The 21,429-nt window shown below is 30.2% G+C and overlaps 1 protein-coding gene and 2 non-coding genes across 4 annotated transcripts in view; 2 read left to right on the top strand and 1 right to left on the bottom strand.

Moving 5' to 3' along the window:
* The window catches only part of Evi5 (ecotropic viral integration site 5), a 517,609-nt gene that overhangs the window by 214,361 nt on the left and 281,819 nt on the right, over window positions 1–21,429 (bottom strand). The window lies entirely within an intron of this gene.
* TRNAR-ACG (transfer RNA arginine (anticodon ACG)) lies at window positions 17,158–17,230 on the top strand. The gene has a single exon. It is a non-coding gene; the product is annotated as a tRNA-Arg (tRNA).
* On the top strand, window positions 18,619–18,691 carry TRNAR-ACG (transfer RNA arginine (anticodon ACG)). The gene has a single exon. It is a non-coding gene; the product is annotated as a tRNA-Arg (tRNA).

Raw genomic sequence — 21,429 nt, 5'->3', positions numbered from 1 at the left:
AAAGTGAGGAATGACGACGTTTATTTTTTACATATTATATATATTTAAAATATATATTATATTTTATTTTTTATGCAGATTACAGTATTAAATTACTGCATTCCAAGCCATCAAAATTTTAATTAAAATTTAGCCCAAGTGATACTTTTCATTCTAATCACTAGAAGAAATTGATTTAAAAATGAACATCATTACTCTCAGAAAAAGCAACACGGGTCTTATCCATTATTGTCAAACAAATTACCCGAAACATAATTAGCCCTCACTTTATTAATCACGCCCTCTAAACTTATTCAACAAATAGTTTTAATTATTTTAATTCTTTAGAATTTTTTCGTTTACATTTACACAGAGTGTAATCCCCATTACATTACACAATATAATAATCGGTGTTTACAAATTATTATTACCTTACACTATGTTTTTTTCCTTTATTAATTATTAAATCAAAGGGTTAGATTTGATTTATTCAAATCAATATGAATATTCAAATCAAAGTATTTGAATAAAAGGTGGAGAATGGCAGAAAGGCTCCTGGGATAGACGGGATACCTGAAAAATTACTGTGCATTGCAGGTGAAGAAGCGATGCATAGATTATACAAACTGGTTTGTAATATTTACGAAAAAGCGGAAGTTCCGTCAGAGTTCAAAAAGTGTTATTGTCATGATACCAAAGAAAGCAGTAGATAAATGTGAAGAATACAGAACAATTTAGCTTAACTAGTCACGCAAAATCAACTAGAATTCTGTACAAAAGGATTGAGAGAAGAGTGGAAGAAGTGTTAGGAGAAGACAAATTTGGTTTGAGGAAAAGTATAGGGACAAGGGAAGCAATTTTAGCGCTCAGATTAATAGCAGAAAGAAGATTACAGAAAAACAAACCAATATACACAGCATTTATAGACGTAGAAAAGGCATTTAACAACGTAGATTGGAATAAAATCTTCAGTATTTTAAAAAATTTAGTGTTCAAGTATAGAGAAAGACCAATCGCTAACATTTACAGGAACCAAACTTCAATTGTAATAATCGAAGAACATAAGAAAGAAACCGTAATAAAAAAGGAAGTCCGACAAGGATGTTCCCTATCCCCGTTACTTTTTAATCTTTACATAGAACTAGCAGTTAATGATGTAAAAGAACAATTTAGATTCGGAATAACAACGCAAGGTGAAAAGATAAAGATTTGCTGCTACGATTTGCTGATGAAATATTAATTCTAGTTGAGAGTAAAAAAGATTTAGAAGGAACAATGAATGACATGGATGAAGTCCTACACAAAAACTACCTTACGTAGTAAAGTACAAAACGAAAAAATGAAATGTAGTAGAAATAATGTAGATGGACCACTGAATATAAAAATAGGAAGAGAAAAGATTATGGAGATAGAATTCTGCTATTTGGAAAGTAGAATTACTATAGATGGACGAAGCAGGAGCGATATAAAATGCCGAATAGCACAAGCGAAACGAGCTTTCAGTCAGAAATATAATTTGCTCATATAAAAATAAATTTAAACGTCAGGAAAAGATTTTTGAAAGGAAAGTATATGTTTGGAGCGTAGTTTTATGTGAAAGTGAAACTTAGACGATCGGAATACCTAAGAAGAAAAGATTAGAAACTTTTGAAATTTGTGAATAGGAGAATGTTAAAAATCAGACGGGTGGATAAAGTGACAAACGAAGAGGTGTTGCGGCAAATCGATGAAGAAAGAAGCATTTGGAAAAATATACTTAAAAACAGACAGATTTATAGGCCACATATTAAGGCATCCTGGAATAGTCGCTTTGATATTGGAGGAACAGGTAAATGGGAAAAATTGTGCAGGCAGGAAACGTTTTGGAATATGCAAAACAGAATGTTAGGGATGTAGGATGTCAGGGGTAAACAAAAAAAAAATCACAGTATATCAACTGATTTCTCGGTATTTCTTTGAAATTGACAAACATCTTATCAACTTAATTAGTCATTAATATTTATCTCGGTGTATTACCAGAGTTGCCAAGTTAAACCGGTAATATTTATTTAATACGATCGATAAACTATGAATAACATCAGTTAATTGTTCTAATTAAAAATGTTTAATAACATTTAACGGAAAATGGACAAGAAAAAAGGGTGCTTTTTCAATTATCTATTTATCTTGTACTTTAGATACTTTAAATGAATCACGATATCATGAAAATTGGATACGTAATATAAAACTTCTAGTTAATATTCTGTTGGAGTGCTGTTAAGAATGAACTAGATTAAAAAGAAATGTCAGGTCATGATCATATTTTTGCAAAAAAAAAAAAAAAAAAAAAAAATACTCTTTGTACCGATCAGAACATTCATTTTATGTTAAATTTAAGTACAATAGAAAGCTCACTTGCTTCTAGAATAACAGCAATTAATAACAGATAAATGAAATATGCATTCTTTTTGTATGCTGTACGTACGCTGTGACTAAAAAATTTCTTTCACCGTTTAATTAATTATCGGACAATACAATTTATGAAGTCGACTCCTATCAATCTTAAATTTTACAAGTTAATAAAACTTCAAAATCAATTAAATAAACTTAAGATGAGGATAATTTTTACTTTATTTTAGAACCTCGTCCTATTTATCTTACTATTATTTTATAAAATATGTGCCAATTTTAAGACGAATCATTAAATTATTAATTTTATTAACTTTATACGGTTATATTATATTTATTATTAGTTGTGTTCTGTATAAATAGCGTACGATAATGGGTAACTTACTAGAAAGAAATGCGAAAGACCGATATGTCAAGTAAAGAATAATATTAAGAGTAACGAATCTGGAAAGCCGGATATTTTTAATAAGTGATACAACGTAGTTACTGAAGCGAGGGGGGGGGGGAGGTAAATATGGATTCTTAAAAAGATCCACCTATAGTTCTTCGTAGCGTGGAACCTAACCTTATTGTGAAACCTCATACGCCTTCACCGTTCTTTAGTAGAACGTTTATTTTAAAAAAAACTAGGTTATGAACTGGTGTAATTCCAAAAGACTTTTTTTTATTTTTTAATACAACTGAAATAACAATTCTAAAATATAATCGAGCCGTTGGATTATTCGATCCGGATACGGATTCACAACCCGTATCCGGATTGACCACGCTTAACAAATTGACGTGAATTTAGCAGTGACGTGACTACTCTTAACCGTGATGACCACCACGCTTAACAAATTAGCCAATCAAAATCATTTCAACCAATAGCATATTTCATTTTAATGTGCAGTTAATAATCTTTATACTAAGCAAACGCCACGAATCTTATAATTTATACCTTGATTCAATTTGGAATTTTAAAATTTTAGATAAAAGAAAGGGAGCAAATGATTATTTTAAAAATTTTACTACGTCAAAAAACCCAATAAATGAGTGGATATTTTTTTAAAAAAAGCTGACAACACAAAAGTTGTAGGACAAAAGTCCCACAACTGTGGGTTGTTTCTGAAACACGGCCTTACACGCATAACTTAATTCTAAATATTTATCGTCTTATTTAAATATAATATTTTTTCGTTTATTTAATTCAATGATTCTAACTAAAGCGCGCGCGCATACCGTACATAATTGGCGCAGTGTGGCGGTACTATAGGCGATGTCGGCACTCACTAAATTACGCAATTTCATAACTTTCATAGAACAAATTTCGCTTATATGGTCCGGCAGACTGGTGTAGCCGCGAGGCTTAACGCACCAGGTACCGCGTCGACCGGGCGATTGAATTCGAGACTCGGGCAGACAGAATTACTCTTTTATACTTTAAATATTATTTATTTATTTAATTCTACCGGTCACCTGTGACGTCACAACATAGCAAACGACTACAATAACAATTTTTGGGTGGGGGTGCGATTTAGCAGAACCTTTTCGGCAAACATAGTTATTTTTTAATTGTTAATAAATGCGCCTAAGAAAAATATGACCTTAATTAGGAAAAATCTCGAGATACTGAGGATGACCTTGCTCTACAGTTTTACCCCTTTGATCTTCTAAGATGAAAATTTAATGGCATCAATGCTCCGTATACAGAAGTAATCTGACAGTTTTGTAAAAATCGGTTTAGTAGTTCTGAAGAATTAAAATGATTTAGAAGCCTACACCGAACACACACACACACGTACGTACATTAACATCTGTATAATAATTTCCATCCGGCTTTTTGGATACCTTACATCTCAAAACGTCAAGATCCTGTGAAAACCGCATATGTCCAAATTGGACCGATTACAATACTTTACCTTCTAGAGCTATATAGCGCTATCTAGACGGGAAAGTAAAAGCGGGACCAAATAATTATTAATAATTGCGAAGATGTAAAAAGCTATCGGGCTGGTCTAGTGGTTAACTCGTCGCCGCAAATCAGTTGTTTAACGGCCGATTTTTCGAAGTCGAAGGTTCTGAGGTTCAAAATCCTAATAAAGGTTAGTTGCTTTTATAGGAATTTGAATACTAAACGGTGGATACCGGTGTACTTTGGCGGTCGGGGTTCAATTAACCACACTTCTCAGGAATAGTCTGCCTGAGTCTGTAAAAGAGTATACCTTATTTAAATATCATACTCTTCTCATGGGCCGGGTGAGGGGGCAGTTGGTTATTGTTCACTAGCTGAAAAGACTGGATCATACGCATTAGGAAAATAAAAAGAAAAATTTTAAAAAAAGAACTCTGAAGTGATGTAGAGAAAAGGATTAAAATTTATTTTCTAATTGTTAATTTAAAAGTACACTGTTTTAAAAGTGAAATAAATCAAAGGTAATGGAACTTTTAACTAATGAACATCCTACCTACATGAGAATAAAACAAAAATGGATCATAAAAACACAAAATATGGACACTAACTCTTTTTTCAAATAAATAACACCGCACCTGTGTTAAACATACACACCGTGCTTTTTCATCTTAAAAAGCCTACCTACGTAGGGTGAAACAAGAGAATCATTATATTTACATAAGAGTGGAACAGTTCCTGCCGACTAAATATACTAGTTTTTAACATTATGAATATAAGATAAATGAAATGTAATAAGCATTTAGTAACAAATAAATAAAAATAAAGTAAACACTACGGTACATATATTCGGATGTAAACATTTTAACCAAACAATAATTTAAAATGAGTGAGTTTATAAGATACAAACTGAAGTAAGATAAAAACACAATAAAAAAGTTATGAACTCAAGAAAAAAAGGTAAAGTTAAATTAATTTGTCGAGAAGAATACTGTAAAGTAATAAGTATTTCTTAAATTTAAAGTAATTTCTTTTTAAAAAATGGTATTACGTTTTCTTTAATTAATAGAATTTTATCGACAATCAAGTGAAGAAGGTCCAAGCGAAAGGGATAATTAATCTACAGCATTATCAGTAAGAAACAATTTGGAAAGACCAAAACTATCGCCAAAGTAAATAAACCGATTTGCCAATATGCCCCAGTAAAACATCAACCTTTGAATTCCAGTAGAATTTGAACAAAAATCTCACGTTTCTTTTGATAATTTATTCTAGGTAAAAATCCAACAGCGAAGACGCCGGCAACAGCTAGTAATCGCAAAAATCAAGGTAATTTGAATCGGAGCTGCAAAAACCAATTTTTTTCGGATTAACCAAAAAAATTCGATAAAGCGTCTGCAAAACTTTGAAAACGATTAATAAAAACAGGCTAAATTTTTATACATATGTCATGAAAATCTGATTGTCCATTTTCGAAATTTTTTATTTTAATGTCAATTTTAAGTGATATTTATTTGGAAAGTGATGATTTTGTAATTAATGAACATTTTGAAAAAAAGTTAATAAATTCTTAGTTTACAACTCTTTATTTCGAATGGGTTTCGTTATATTTTTGGAAAAATATTGTTTCAAGATGTAGTTATGTTTTATAAAAAAATTTAAATGAACAAAAAATTAAGCTCGATTCAAACTAATGCGAAAAAAATTTATAATTTTAACTATTTCATTTTCGTCCGAGTACTCGTTAATAACCACTAACCAGAGAAAGGCCAGTTTATAAAAATACAACGAAATTATTTATAAATTAAATCAATTTCTTTAGTTTAAACATGAGTAACCGCTGTTTACAACCTTATAAAAAATTTAAAAAAAACACTAGATATAAAAAAAAAATATGAACAGGATCAAAAGAATAAATATTTTATTAAAAAGATTCTATTATTAATCATGGCCCGTTGGGATTGATATAAATTAATTAGATAATAATTACCAGTTACCAACAATTTTTACTATTATGTCCGAGCGTTTTCGGATATTAATCCATCATCACAAACATTTATGTGTTATGCATTATAATTATAGAAAGAGCTTCATACTGACATGACGTACAAAATCGACATTATTTTTACATTTTGACGATCAATTGATGTATTTATAATTTTTGTTTTTAAAATTCAAGTTAGTATAATTAATGATATGTGAAGTAAATAATTACAATGCATAACGCATAAATATTCTTGATGATGGATTACTATCCGAAAGCGCTCGGACAAAATAATAAAAATTGTTGGTAAAAGGAAATTATTATATAATTAATAAATATTACGATGTCAAAACCAAAATACATTCAAACCGAATTTTTACATGGAAATGTCTGCTTTAATTTAGCATTTCACATTCGATACGTCAGATTTTATTCTTAACTGCGAACTACACAGCTAAAAATTAATAAAGATTTTGAAATACTATTTAAAAGTAAAAATAAATGCGGCAAAGGTAAAGAAAAATTAAATAACCTAACATAAGATGGACACAGAATTATTGACTTTCATGTAGGTGTGAGAGTATGTAACCATAGTGATGGTAGAACTCGCATCTCTGAACCCCATGTAGTCAACCTACATACAATTCACTTAACCAATATGTCGGGTATCTACATAACGATGCATTATAAAGTTATACTAGCTATTCTCTTGATTTTTTTTTTAGATTGCTTTATTACTTACAACTCAATATGATTTATATGTGGGAGAGCTCCTACAAAACCTTCTTGATATGGTTAGAACGTTGGCTAAAGTCACTCAATTTTTTTTCTTTTCAATGCAACTGACAATCTTTCTTCTAATAATTTATATCAGTCGCAAGCAGTTAAATTAATAGCATTCATTAGTGCTTGTGCATCGCCATGTCGTATCGTTACTGCTAAGGTTAGTAATTATTAGATCGATTGAGTTACGCTATGTAAACTGTGACCGTTCTGGAATACGGGAATGATGGAGCCGGACGCCCGGTCACCGCCACAAGTGACGATAACACTGAACGTCTACGTGACATGGGTTTCGTTATGCAGATTAGAAAACAATCGATGATGTCGCAGAGCGCAACTTAATTAGTCATCGTCCTATCAGCGAAATCATCAGCAATTATCTAACCTTAATAAATTTTATGCGAGTTAAGTCCGAAAACAATTCACAACCAATACGCTCGGTTGTGAATATCTGAAATGAAAATCTGATACGCCACGGTAACGAAGCTGATACCTTACACGTAACAAACACAATAAATGATCGGCCCAGTAGTTAGAGAAAGAGTGTAAACGGCAAAATAAGAAATTGAAGCGCTCATATCTCGACAAAAACTTTCTGAATCATCCATAAATAGGGAAAAAAGGATATTTTTTGAGATATATAAGCCCAAAAACCGGTGCATTATCAGAAGAATCCTCTTCTGATAATAAACAGTACTAATGACAGTGAAATACTGCAATTCGAAGCCGAGAACTACTATCGAAAAATTATGAAGCACGTTTACATACTGCTGGAACGCTTCAGAAAATGAAATACAGTTTATCCTCCACATAATTCATTTCACTTCTTCAAACCACAACTTATTGGGTCTACTCAAATGAGTATAAATAGATTGCCGAATCCTGTTGTTTAGTTTCAAAGTGTCGAATTAATTTTGACGGTTTCATGATTTCATCGGAGAGGACTTGAAAGTAAACAACGCCCCGTGACTTTCCATCCAACAATGAGGTAAACCATAATAACTGTCGTTGTACAATCTTGTCTTTTTACCGATCGATTCATTGTATGTAAACGGCTCGCTTCGTTTTTTCACACATTTATCGAATTTGAAGAATTTAATTTTAAAAAAAAACAACAGTTACACCGTTTGACCGCAAACTAAAAAATCGGAACATCAACTATTATTATTTTCCATGAAACAACGCTTTTAAAAACTTAAATAAAGGCAACAGACGGACGCTTCGCATTCGAAAATACACTGACGTTCTGTAATCCCTTACGTCTCTTTTACACTGCTGAAAGCACTACGTGTTCAAACGTATCACATGCGTGTTCGAATATGACGCTCTCACAGCGAATATTATGCAAGCAGGTCAAATTGCAAGGAGCATATACGCATCAAGTTGAAAGCTGTAAATCGCTCGTGTTTGTACACTTCATACATGCATGTTCATACCCGTCGCTAACAACGCATCTAAATAGTTTTAACTAGGTTTCATAACGTTGGGGTTGGGAGATAGCAAAATATTCATTATATATTTTCGTTTTACTTTTTGGGGGGTCGTGGATCTAAAAAGATTGAGAATCACTACAACATAAAATTATGTTTGCGTTTCATAAAGTTAAAATATTTTTCTTCGATTATATAATTAATAAATATTACGATGTCAAAACCAATATTTTACATCCAATCCGAATTTTTACATGGAAATGCCTACTTTAATTTAGCATTCCACATTCGATACGTCAGATTTTAATTCTTAACTGCGAACTACACAGCTAGAAACTAATAAAGATCTTGAAATACTACATACAAAAGCAAAAATAAATGCGGCAAAGAAATAAATAACCGAACATAAGATGGACACAGAATTATTGACTTAGAAGGAATAAAGTTTCGAATAATTTTAATACGGTATATTAGTCAACCGATTAACAATCACAAGGCCGGTCATACGATGCGACTTATATTTAATAAAATAAAATTTTGTAACTGTGTGAATTTTACTTTACAAACCATTTTAACGTAAGTCTAAGGTTAAACCTTTAGCAACTTCATTAATGTTAAAGATTAGTATATTTGTAGTAAAAGATATGCAGATCTGTTAAATGGAATTTAATCTCAACCACAATGTTAAAATACACAAAATTTCTAATATATAACCAAAATCCATTTAAAAGAATTAACCGTTATCAGAAATCGAATTTCAATATTTGTCTAAACTACTTAAATACAACAAATATTTTTTAGGTAAATATTGAATGTCTTTAACACCTACATGCGGATGTAGAATAAATTATCAAGTAAAATATTCACAAAATAGCATACAGAGATGTTTGCTGAAGATAGTCGTACTGAAGTAGTCCATATAAAAATAGTGAGGAGATATTTTTAAGGAAACTTCTCGTTATGTTTATCCGAAACGGAAGATAATCAGTAAAATTTGACATTTTGGGATTTTTCTTTTCTGGATGTAATTGAATAGCTCAAATAATAATTTCATCACATTAACTCGTTAAAAAGTATCCAGTAAAACTTCTAGAATTTTATAAATTAGTATTAGTTTTCAAAACTGGATTAAAATAATTTTTACTTTTGGTTATAATCCAAATCGCCAAATTTCAACTTAATTTTTTATTGCTGTAATCATGCTGATACTGAATATACTTTAAATTTCAAAAACATTTCACGCTAAACTCTAAAATCACATCGTTGCTCCACTATAAAAATACTCCAGAAATTTAGTTTGAGATATTTGCTCATTTACTGTACAGTCTTGAACTAGCTCCTACAGATCCATTCAAAAGATACGTTAAAGAGATTGCCGATCCACCTCGGACTTAGAACTAAAGAAAGCGTAACTTGCTGTTCAATTAAAATCCTTTTTTCTTAGGCTATAAAGAAGCTTGTGCAACGGTGGAACAAGCAAATTATATTGAAAATAATTTGTACGAGAAATTAAATTGAAATATTCTAGTTATTTACAATTCCATTTGATAAATTTTGACTTATCCTCGTATCTAATAAAATGAAAATTATACAAAAGAAACACAAATACGCATTTATAAAACATTTTTACTTACTATATATCATTATTTTCGTTAAACTGTTATTATATAAACAAATCAATACAATAATTTATTATTAAAAATTATTGGTGACAATAATTTGTCACCATCACGGCCAAAGACGATGTAATTACGATTCTGCCTAACAAACAAATACATATATCGAAGCCGATGTACACAGCTTGATTGGAATAGAAGATGACAATAACGTACTATCTATAATTAAACTGATTACATGGACACTTCGAAATAAAATTACTTACATATAAATTAACAGTCATAATTAATAATAAACATTATGAAAAATTATTTGGATATCTCATTTAAATATTAGATAATTGCCAAATAAATGTGAAATAAAATAATTGATTTATAAATAATTACTTTACGATATTTTGCGCAGTATGAATAATAAATTTTATTCACAGTTATGTGCATTACGGCAACAATGTTTATAAACATCAGAGTAATACTTACAAAGACCTTCCTATAATGACTACATCATTCATAACCCCGTAATGTATTCTTTAGAAAGAAAGGAGAGAGAAAAAAAATCACTATTACCCCGTAACTTTTGATAAACAACATTTCTCCATTATCGCCAAAGCTTCGATTAACAGCAAATCATAGCATTAGCGTGTATCACAACAGACTTTCAGCTAATAACGGCTTGTGTAAATATATATTAATAAACGCGCGCGCGATTGTATGCAGAGAATAACCTAATGTGGCTACCAATTTCCATATCGCAATTTCCACATCATGTATAAATGTAGAAAAAATTTAAAAAAAAAGAAAAAAGAAATAATGTAGTCTCATTGTTTTTTTATTTGGTTGCTTTTACATAAATAAAATTTAATTTTAAATAAAATTAATGGAAAATTATAAATCTTCTCCGTTCAACATATACATATGTGTGTGTGTGTGTGTGTGTGTTGTGTGTGCACGTGTAAGTGAAATATATATATATATATATAATAGAAACAAACAGATACACAAATGTCAAGTTAAAAAGTTTCTTTGGTTTTAAAATTTAAAGAAATGATTGTAGAGATTATGGACCCGAACAAATTTCAATTTTCCAATCTTATTGGTATTAAAACAGTACTATATTCCTTTATTATAAAAAAGACGAAAATCTGGACTCAATTCTAGATTAAATTCGGTATGAACGTAAGAAATGAGTTCCGAAATACGTAGAACTTAAGTGCATATATATTATGTGCATACCATTAAGTTGCACGACAAAAAAAAATTGTTTTATTATGTTTAAGATCGGCCGAAATAAAATTATTACAACTATTTAGAAATGGAAAACATCAAACCGATTTCGACAGCAAAGAAATAAAACCACCTCTTCAAGAAAAAAACTGTCCTATTTATCAAAGCTCTTATATCAATCAATAAAACTATTAAACAGACAGACGTCAAAAGATCGCGACTAAAATTAAAATTGTTTTACAAAATTTGATCTGAAGTAAATACACGAAATCGCGGTCAATTTCATCGAAGAATATAAGCAACTGTAACAATACATGCTGTTTAGCAGAACAATTGTACTGTAAGGAGCGCAGTTATTCTCAACTGCGTGAGCCAATTAAAATATTAGGTATAGATTTTATAAAAATATTCTCTAAAAATCATCAAGAGGGGCAAACCTGCCGTTCGAAAAAGCGAAACTATTAATAAAATCATCGTTCCAAGAAACAATTTATCAAAAGATAAAAAAAAGGAAAAAAGAAAACTATTAATAAAATCATCGTTCCAAGAAACAATTTATCAAAAGATAAAAAAAAGGAAAAAAGAAAACTAAATACATACCACATATAATCCTGGGGAGTTTCAAATGAATCATTTTATTGTTAATAACTTGTGTCAAATTTTTTTTGTGATTACTGTAAATTTGGAACGCAATGAGCCACCTAAAATCCGTGTGAGAAAGTTTACTTTTCCCAGTTTTTCTATAACGTACGAACTGTGTTCCTACTTAAAAGATTTACTGATAAAACAATTATAAACCAATTTAAAAATTAAAAAAGATGTTGCGTTTTATAAAAAAAAAGTCAAATTCATAAATTTCTAGAAAAACTATTTATACAATTTTGGGTTTATTAAATGAAAAAAAAAAACTCGAACAAAACATTACGTTTCAAAAATAATAATTTTAAGTTTTTTAACATCATTACCATTAGGTTTTAACATTAGGTTTTATTTTGCATCCCAAGATTGAACTATTTACGATCAAAATTGGCCATTCCCCATTCAAGAAACAAGCGTATTTTTATACGGTTTTATATCTAAAAATATTAACAACATAATTGTTTAAATTTCATCATACAGCCGAAAACATTTAATTTGCTGCGAAACCGTTATGAACTCAAAAAAAAATTATTCCACCGTCTAAGTATTCTTACTAACCGATAAAAATTCTCAAAGTTAATTTTTAAGGTAAATGCTGTACTATTTTAAAAAAATATTACTTTTTGTTATTTGTGAAAATGTAAGTAAAATAAAACAGTATTTACTATTGTGTAATACTTTTTTTATTTGCTTACAATAATCACTTACAAAAAAGAAAAAAAACAATCTTATTCAACTTCAAAAATAAATAAATGACCGTTTTTATTGTTAAGTGTAACATGATGCTTGATATTTCAGGCTCTGAAAGGAAACAAATTTAAACAAAGAAAATTTCATACTGGTGAGAACAAATTTTAGGCTACAGAATTTTTCTAAAAAAAAATTCAACAAAACGAAATATTTTCATTCAAAATTTACAGTATTCTTTTCAAGTCAATCTCATTCGCTTCCTTTACTACAATTTGCTACTCTGTAATTACGCAAAAAAAAAATCTTATCCAGGCCATTGCTGTTCCGAAAACCTCATTATTTCTTCTTCATTTGCATTCAATGTTGTGAATATACATCAAATTACCACATAACATCATTATCATCATTATAACCGGCTAGTCTTTATCTGATTTTAGCTACATTACATTAAACAATAAATGATCTACGACTACTATCTAATACGTTCATTATATTATTAAAATCCGGCTATCTTTACAAGTATATTTTTATAATGTAATATAAAAACAAGAAAACTAAGTAAAACCTAATTGAAAAAAGAAACATGAACTTTTTATTATTCTTTTTTTAGTAATAAAATACATAAAATATTAAAAACTATAAAAAAGTACCCTAAAAAACTGTTTCCTAGAAATACAATTTAAACACTGAAAAAGCTCAACGTTGCATTAATATTTTCATTAATCTACTTTAAATAACGAAAAGAAAGAAGATTTAAAAGTTATACTATACTATTCTACATCAATGTAAGAGAATAATATATAAATTCGTATTACCATATAATATCTCACAAGCGGAAACATTTTATATCGCTTAGCGAGAAAAATCACAAAGAATAGGCAATATAAGAAAAGTATTATAAATGCCGTAAGGGAGAGGACTGTCATGCAAAATTATATATAGTAGACTCTATTATATAAAAGACTCGGAAATAGACTTGGAAAAAGGAAATTATTAAGAGCAATTTAAATGAAATGCAGGGCTATATGAAAGCAAAATATAGCTACAAGAAAGATAAAAATGATAAATATAGAAAGCTTTAAAATGCGATGTTAGAGGAAAATATTTTTGAAATCGAGTCGGCTGATGAAGTACGCGCCGAAGAAGTGTTAAATCGATTTGCAAAGTAGAAAAAGCTCCGGTATAAAGTCGAATAAATGAAAAAAAAAAAACTTTGTGGTCATTTTTTTCGTGATTTATGTTCCGGGCATAGTGTACTCGGATAGAGAACTTTGTGTTTGCGTAGATTGAAAATATGGAAGGCCTAATTTTCCAATAGAATAGAGCCCCTCCACATCATGCAGAAGTTGTATCTGCGGTCAACATCAGGTTTCCAGAAGACCGAATAGGTAGAGAAGCTCCCCCGCTCGGCCACCACGAAGTCCAGATTTGACGCCGATGGATTTCTTCTTTTAAAACTACGTAAAAGGCAACGTATGCTAAGAGAAAATTAAGTCACTCGACCTGCGTCGAGGAATAACAGCAGCCGTGGAAGCAATTCCTAGAAACATGCTCACTAATGAGGGGATTATCGGTTTGACGTGTACAGGGCTTTATTTGATGCTCATATTGCTTTACATTAAGTGATAAAATACGTATACTTTAAATTATAGATGTAAGAATGTTTTTCGGATACCCGATGCAGATATATATAGTTTTCGGATAACCGGTATTCACTTAACGGGTGACTGAAAAACAATATATACTCGTACACAAACAAACAAACACATACACATTCACTAAGTAAGGTTTCAAATAATATTTCTTAAAAAGTGGATTTATAGAATGGTTACGACTATAATACCAAACAAAAATAACAATACATACTTAACTTGAAAATTACACAAATAAGTTTAAAAAATAAAAATAAAAAGTTAAAATGTTAAAACTGGTATTCTTAAAAAAAGTGAAATTTTCCACAAAAGACGTTAACTACATAAATTAAACCATAATAGTTACAATTTTAATATTGATTTTTCGACATTTATTAAAACATTTATAAATAAATTAACAATTAATATAATTCATCTTACCAGCAAGTTGAAATGTTCTCTAGATCTTTCGGCTTACTTGGAAGCCATCATCAGGAGTCAAAATTAAAGTCAAAGTTTAAAAAATCATAGTTAAAATTTAAAAAAACAACGTTCTGGTAAGGTAGATTATATAATTTTTTTTATTTATTTAACATACCAGCGGTATATATTTGAGAAATTAAAATATATATATTTATATATACGGTACATATATTTTTTTAATTGATTGGCCTGTGATTACGGGTGGAATCGATGATTCTAAAATTTCATATTTATATTAATTTTTATAATCTTTATTTTTCTTTCAATTTTAACTAGGATTAATTTCATTTTTGCAATTTTATCACTGTATTCTTGTACTGTGTTCATGGTTCTGAGTTATTTAATCTGTATGTATATACAATCTCGGCACTAGCTGAAATTTTAGTGCTGCAAGACTTGTATCGTGCAATTATTTTTTAAATCCATTTTGAAATCCACACTTTATCATTATTCAATAAATGATTAGTTTATTATTTTACTCGTCGAAAAATAATGGATGGTAACCTCCAATACAAATATTACTATAAGGGCAGTGATTCCCAAACTGTGAGCCGCAGCGCCCCGGAGAGCCGCGACCTCTGCACAGGGGCGCCGCAAAATATTGTAAAAGCTTCATAATTAATTGAACCAAGACATTTATAATTATTAATTTAACGTTAATAAAGTAAAAAAAAAATAATGAAGATACAAATTTTATTCGTTTTTATGTCTTACTTACGAGTAGTCATACTTTTACTTAAGAGTAGGGCGCCATGGAAAATTTTTAATTGAAAAAGGGCGCCGCGACTCGGAAAAGTTTGTGAATCACTGCTACAGGGGATTCCTAGTTCCACAAGTTATGTAATACATGTTTACTTTTATTATTTTACTTCTATTTTATATTGTTTGGTTGTATGTCCAATAAGCTTACGTATTAAGAATTTATGACTGTAAATAATTTATTTTCACTTGTAATCTGTTTATTTTGTGGAATAAAGATTATTATTATATCTTAAATTTTCACGAACAAAAAAATTAAAAATTCATCAGTTTTCATTAATGCTATCTGATTAACACTAAAATTTCCGTGCCATTCTGGAAAAACAACGAGCCTATCGAATTGTTACGTTACTTGGCCTGCCCTGTAAGAGATACGATCAATACTGTTAAAAAAGGAAAAAAAGAAATAAACATATTAATCGCAAAAAGACTGGTTGTAATACTTTCACATCAAACTTATGTTCAATTAAAATTTAATTTTTTTATTATACCTGATGATAAGAATACCCTTCGAAAATGTTAACATGACAGATAATGAAATTCTAAACGATAAATATCAATGAAATATATAAAATAAGCGAAAAAATATTAATTTTATAGGTTTTTACTGTTAGTAAACTAACGTAGCCGAACCGTTTAATTTAGTTTATTTTTTATATGTACACATTAATTTATTGAATACAGAAAATTAATAAATAGTACGTGTTTCAGGGGTTTTGCTATCGCATACGTAGCCAATATTCGGTTAAACAGTTTAACAAACATTCAAAAAGGATGACGTTATTCCGTTTTCTTTACTTTCACATAAATAAGAGTCTGAAAATTCCTGAAGATTCAGCTTTTTTCTACGCTCGCAAATTCTCTTCGTGCATGAAAATGAGGAAAGCATCTTGTCCAGATCTACTGTTGTACCAACATTGATACGAAATTAGTGCAAGGAAAACAAGATATACCTAAATCATATTATATTAACAAGTGACGCTAACCGGTTTTAATTATAGAAAGGGGTGGAAGATTTATAATTGAATATTATAGTCGGAGAAAAGTTTCTGTAGAAAAAATAATTAATGATGTATTAAAATGATTTTTGAGTAAAAAATAAACAGATATAATTAAAATCTGTATCGAAATGGAACAAAAAATGTTTTAACGCTAAAAATAATCAACTTATACGATAAGTACGATCAAGGTAAAAAGTATATATATATATATATATATATATATATATATATATATATGTTAATATTCATTAAATGTTAAATCTTCATTAGAAGGTAGGATAGTCTATTAGGTTAAAAAACAGTTTGGTTCTTTCAAAATAAACATAAAATTTAGATGAAATCAAAAACGTTTAACCGATTAAGATATTACGGATTATAGCAGTCAGTTCCTTTCCGTATGACAGTCAAACGGATTATAAAATTCAGTTGAATATATCAACACGCCAAACAATGCATGGCATAGCATAGCAAAACGTTTTTTAAGGCTAAACCTCGCAGCAGATAGACAGCTCTTTAACACCAGGACGAAAAGCAACCTGTCTCAGCGTGCATTTAAACGCAAATAATTGGTCGGTATGCAGCTGCCGACGGGTAAAAATACTCCGATCTCTCGAAGGACCGAGGTAGGATTTGATGTCTATTTGCTGGTCATGTGACCGTGTGGCCCTGTGGCGCAACGGATAACGCGTCTGACTACGGATCAGAAGATTCCAGGTTCGAATCCTGGCAGGGTCGGAATATTTTTTTTTTTTGCAGTATTATAAAAATATATTAGTAATAATTTTACATAATTGCAAATTCTCGGAAGAAATTAGTGTACTTCTTTATTTGGGCTCTTTTGACTCGTTTTACGGTCCATCCTAGGTCGGTTTACCCTTTATAAACACCATCCATCCGTTTTCCTTACCCTTTCCTTCCCAGTGGTTTGTGGCTAAAATCGATTGGATCCGTATTAACGATATATAACTTTTGAATAACTGCGTCCTTAATGGCGGCAGTTTTACACATAGATCTGCCCAGGAATTTGGTTTTCTACGTAATACAGCATTAAAAGCCTAAACCGACTGGGACTGATATGTTATCTGGCCGCCCTTCCTAATTCCTCGCAACTCAGAAAATATTATATGCAGACAATAATGTTTGTTCAATTAAAAAAAATCCCAAGGTAAGAGAGATCGGTTTTGTATGTAAATCCGATACGAATCGGCTGCAAATCAAACAAATCGATGAATAAAGACTGAATAAAAGAAGGAAGTAAGTAAAATTTATAAAAAGTGCTATGCCGGAAAGATCAGCTGCTTTACTCGGTAACCGATTTTCAAAACGTTACTGCTGTCTTAAATACATTGTAATAAAAGTAACAGCAAAGAATATTAATACCTCCTCTTAATCGATCCATTACCAGCACAACTAAGTAGTTTTTGACATTTTAATAACCGAGTCCATATAATATACAAAATGACATCTCTATCTACCGTAACCTAACTCAGAGTTTGCTATATTTTATTGGAAAGGGTCGCCTCTGGAATAGTTTATTGAATTTACAGTCGCAGTATACAGGAGTACAGAAATAATATTGCATAATTTATGGGAGAGACCTTAGCAGCAACTGCACCGACTACATAAAAGGGGGAGTCTAACAGGTATATCGTATATAGCAGTTCTTGTGTATATATATATATATATATATATATATATATATATATATATATATAAAGAAAGGAGGGATTTTACGGCTTTTTCGGCCCTCTCTTACATGGCACCCACCTTCTTATTTTGTGGATTACCAATAGCATAGCCTTTCTTTCTCCCCCTTTTGCTATACTAATGCTGGTGAAACCGATGGTACACATGCGACAAGGAGATTTATTCATACTATATGTATAGAACACACACACACACGTATGTAATATGTACAATATGCACACGAAAATAAAACCCATAATGTAGCCTTGTAATTGATTATTATTAAAAATATAATATATATATATGCCGTACGTGAAAATTATAATTAAAAGATAATAGCAAAAAATAAAATATGAACGCTATAAAATTATATTTTAATTTTAAATGATGCACCCTACAGTAAATTAAAAAGAAATAACCAACCGTCGACATTATGTGGCCCTGTGGCGCAACGGATAACGCGTCTGACTACGGATCAGAAGATTCCAGGTTCGAATCCTGGCAGGGTCGATTTATTTTTTACACAGTATCATAAAAATAATAATTTTTCATAGTTACAATAAATCTCATTGGAAGAAAAAAGTCATAACTGCAAAAATTGTTTTTATACAAGAAAATAATTTTAATAAAAACAAATATATGAAAAAAAATACGAAAATATATTTACTATTAAATAAGAAGAAAAATAAAATCTAAGGCCTAAATTAAATGACGAAAAATGCATAAGCTTTTCAAATATCAAATTATAATCTGTAAAAGTTCAATTTTTTTCAGAATTACCAGTTTACCTGGTAATTTTCCTCTTTTTAACAATTTTTTTTTAAAATTGGTATGAGTATCTATTATTATATTATTGCCATTAACTATTATTATATATTCTGTATAAATATCAATGTTCGTTTGTTCAAAATCTTAAATCTCCGAAAGTTCTTCACGGATTTCTTTGAAATTTTGAAACAACGTTGCACATTCGAATACGCGCATTTTTAGATACCTACTATTTATATAACTAAGATGTCACACCAGTGACAGGTAAAAACATGCTTTTTTTTTAAAAACAGCAGTATCTGTTGGACGTAAAAGCACACGCTATAATAAATATTTTACGATTCCATTTCAATGTTTCCGATATAGACTAAAAAACTACTGGACCGATTTACGCGCGAGGAAAAAAGGGAGAAAGGGAAAATCGGAAAAGGAAAGCAGGGAAAACCCGAAGAAGGTAAAAGAAGGGGGAAATGGAAAAAATAAAAAGGGAAATGGAAAGGAGGAATAATGAAAAGGGGAAAAAAGAAGAGGGAAAGGGAAGGAAATATGGTAAAAAAATGAAAATGGGAAAAGGAAATAGGAAAAAGAAAAGTTAAGGTTAAATTATGTGATGTTCTGTAATGTTCATTTTGTTAATGTTTTATCAAACTTTCAATTGTGTTCATTTAATCTATAAATATATACTCAAATACCGCAATAGCGAAGCATTACCGGGTCTGCTAGTTGTAAATATATATTGTAAATCCGTTTTTCAAGAAATTTTATTTGAAATTCAATAATAAAGACAACTATTTTCGTGTGTAATATTTATACATGAACGTTAATCTTGGTTAATTTGTTTTGTTCAAATTATATACTCAGATTCATTTGATATCTGTTAAAGAAAATCAGAGAAGCAATTCCTGGAGTAAAACAAACACAGACATGCTACTCGACCGCATTATTTTTCTTCCTACATATTCAGAACGTATAAAATAAAACAATTAAAACCGATTTACAACTGAATCTTGAAATGAATGACCCAGAAAATTTTGAAAGGAAAGAAATTATGGAAATAAACAGAGATTAAGCCTATTAGCGAAGTCAAACCCATTAAGAAGAATAATTAAGACGAAACTTTTTCTAGGGAATCTTTATATAATTACATCCTTATATTTTGATCAGAAAATATTTGGAAAGGGAATAAACGCCCATGAAAATGCTTTGGTAAGAACAATAAAACCACTTATGAGAAGAGAAGAAAAATGAATCAAGCATCACGGAAAAAAATCATAGCTCTACAACCCTTTCATCAGTATCCAGTCGGTTATTTTAAATGCAGTTTAGTTTATATCTTATGTAAAACTACTAATTAAGACCGTTATTTAAGTAAACACTAGGGAAAAGCGTGAAAGAATCATAGAAAAATTTATAATTAAATATCTTCTTGGTCTAAGCATGACGACTTAATTCTACAAATACAGGGACGAGTTAATTTTGTAACGGTATAAATTATTTATCCAGCTAAAATACCGATACTGATATAGTAAATCGATTGAACCAATTATTTTATAATTGTTTGACTATTATTACACCTCTTCAACGTCGCTCAGTCCTTGTATGAAAAAGGCAAAATAGTGAGAAAGTAAGCGAAGGCAGACACATAATAGCATAGTTTTTATCGATGTATGTGTTAAATAAAAACTGATTATCTACTAGCACTGAACAGATACCAGATCAATAACAGGAGAACTCTAAAATAAAAGTAATTGACATATTGAAAACTAATATACACTACTCCAACAGAAAAGTATACATTATTTTGTTGCTATAAGATTTTACGAAATTTACTGTCGATACACAATAATCAAGAATTGCTATTACAGATAATAATAATATAATAATAATGCTCATCGTACAAGAGATCAGTAACGTGTATGAGCCATCTACGGGGTTAAAAATAACCTGGATATCATGGCTTAAAACATTTTTAAAAGCAAAGGTAACGGGGAAAGGCGCTTCGGTCTTCCCTTTCCGTAGAAAAAATGTAATGGGAGGATGGTAACTGTTCTCGAGGAATATGACTGTGTTATTTTTGTGATTTGTGTCATATCAAATCGCGTAAAACCATTACAAGTATGGCACCAAACATACATACTCATTACCACCACGTTAGTATTCTTAATAAGAAAAACCTTCGTCAAAAAGGATACAATCGATTTCAATCGATTGTATGATGAGGATTTCAATCGCGCGTACACACACACACACACACACACACACACAGAGAGAGAGAGAGAGAGAGAGAGAGAGAGAGAGAGAGAGAGAGAGAGAGAGAGAGAGAGAGAGAGAGAGAGAGAGAGAGAGAGTGAGAGTGAGAGAGAGAGAGAGAGAGACAGTGAGAGAGAGAGGGGGGGATAAAGTTAAAATCAAGTTAATAATTAAAATTTGTCTTATATTCATGACATAATATATATACAATTTATATACAAATATAAATT

Source organism: Lycorma delicatula, chromosome 8 (assembly GCF_047948215.1).
Source record: "Lycorma delicatula isolate Av1 chromosome 8, ASM4794821v1, whole genome shotgun sequence".
Lineage (NCBI taxonomy): Eukaryota > Metazoa > Arthropoda > Insecta > Hemiptera > Fulgoridae > Lycorma > Lycorma delicatula.
The sequence above is the reverse complement of the archived record's forward strand: the minus strand, read 5'-3'. Positions and strand labels throughout refer to the sequence as shown.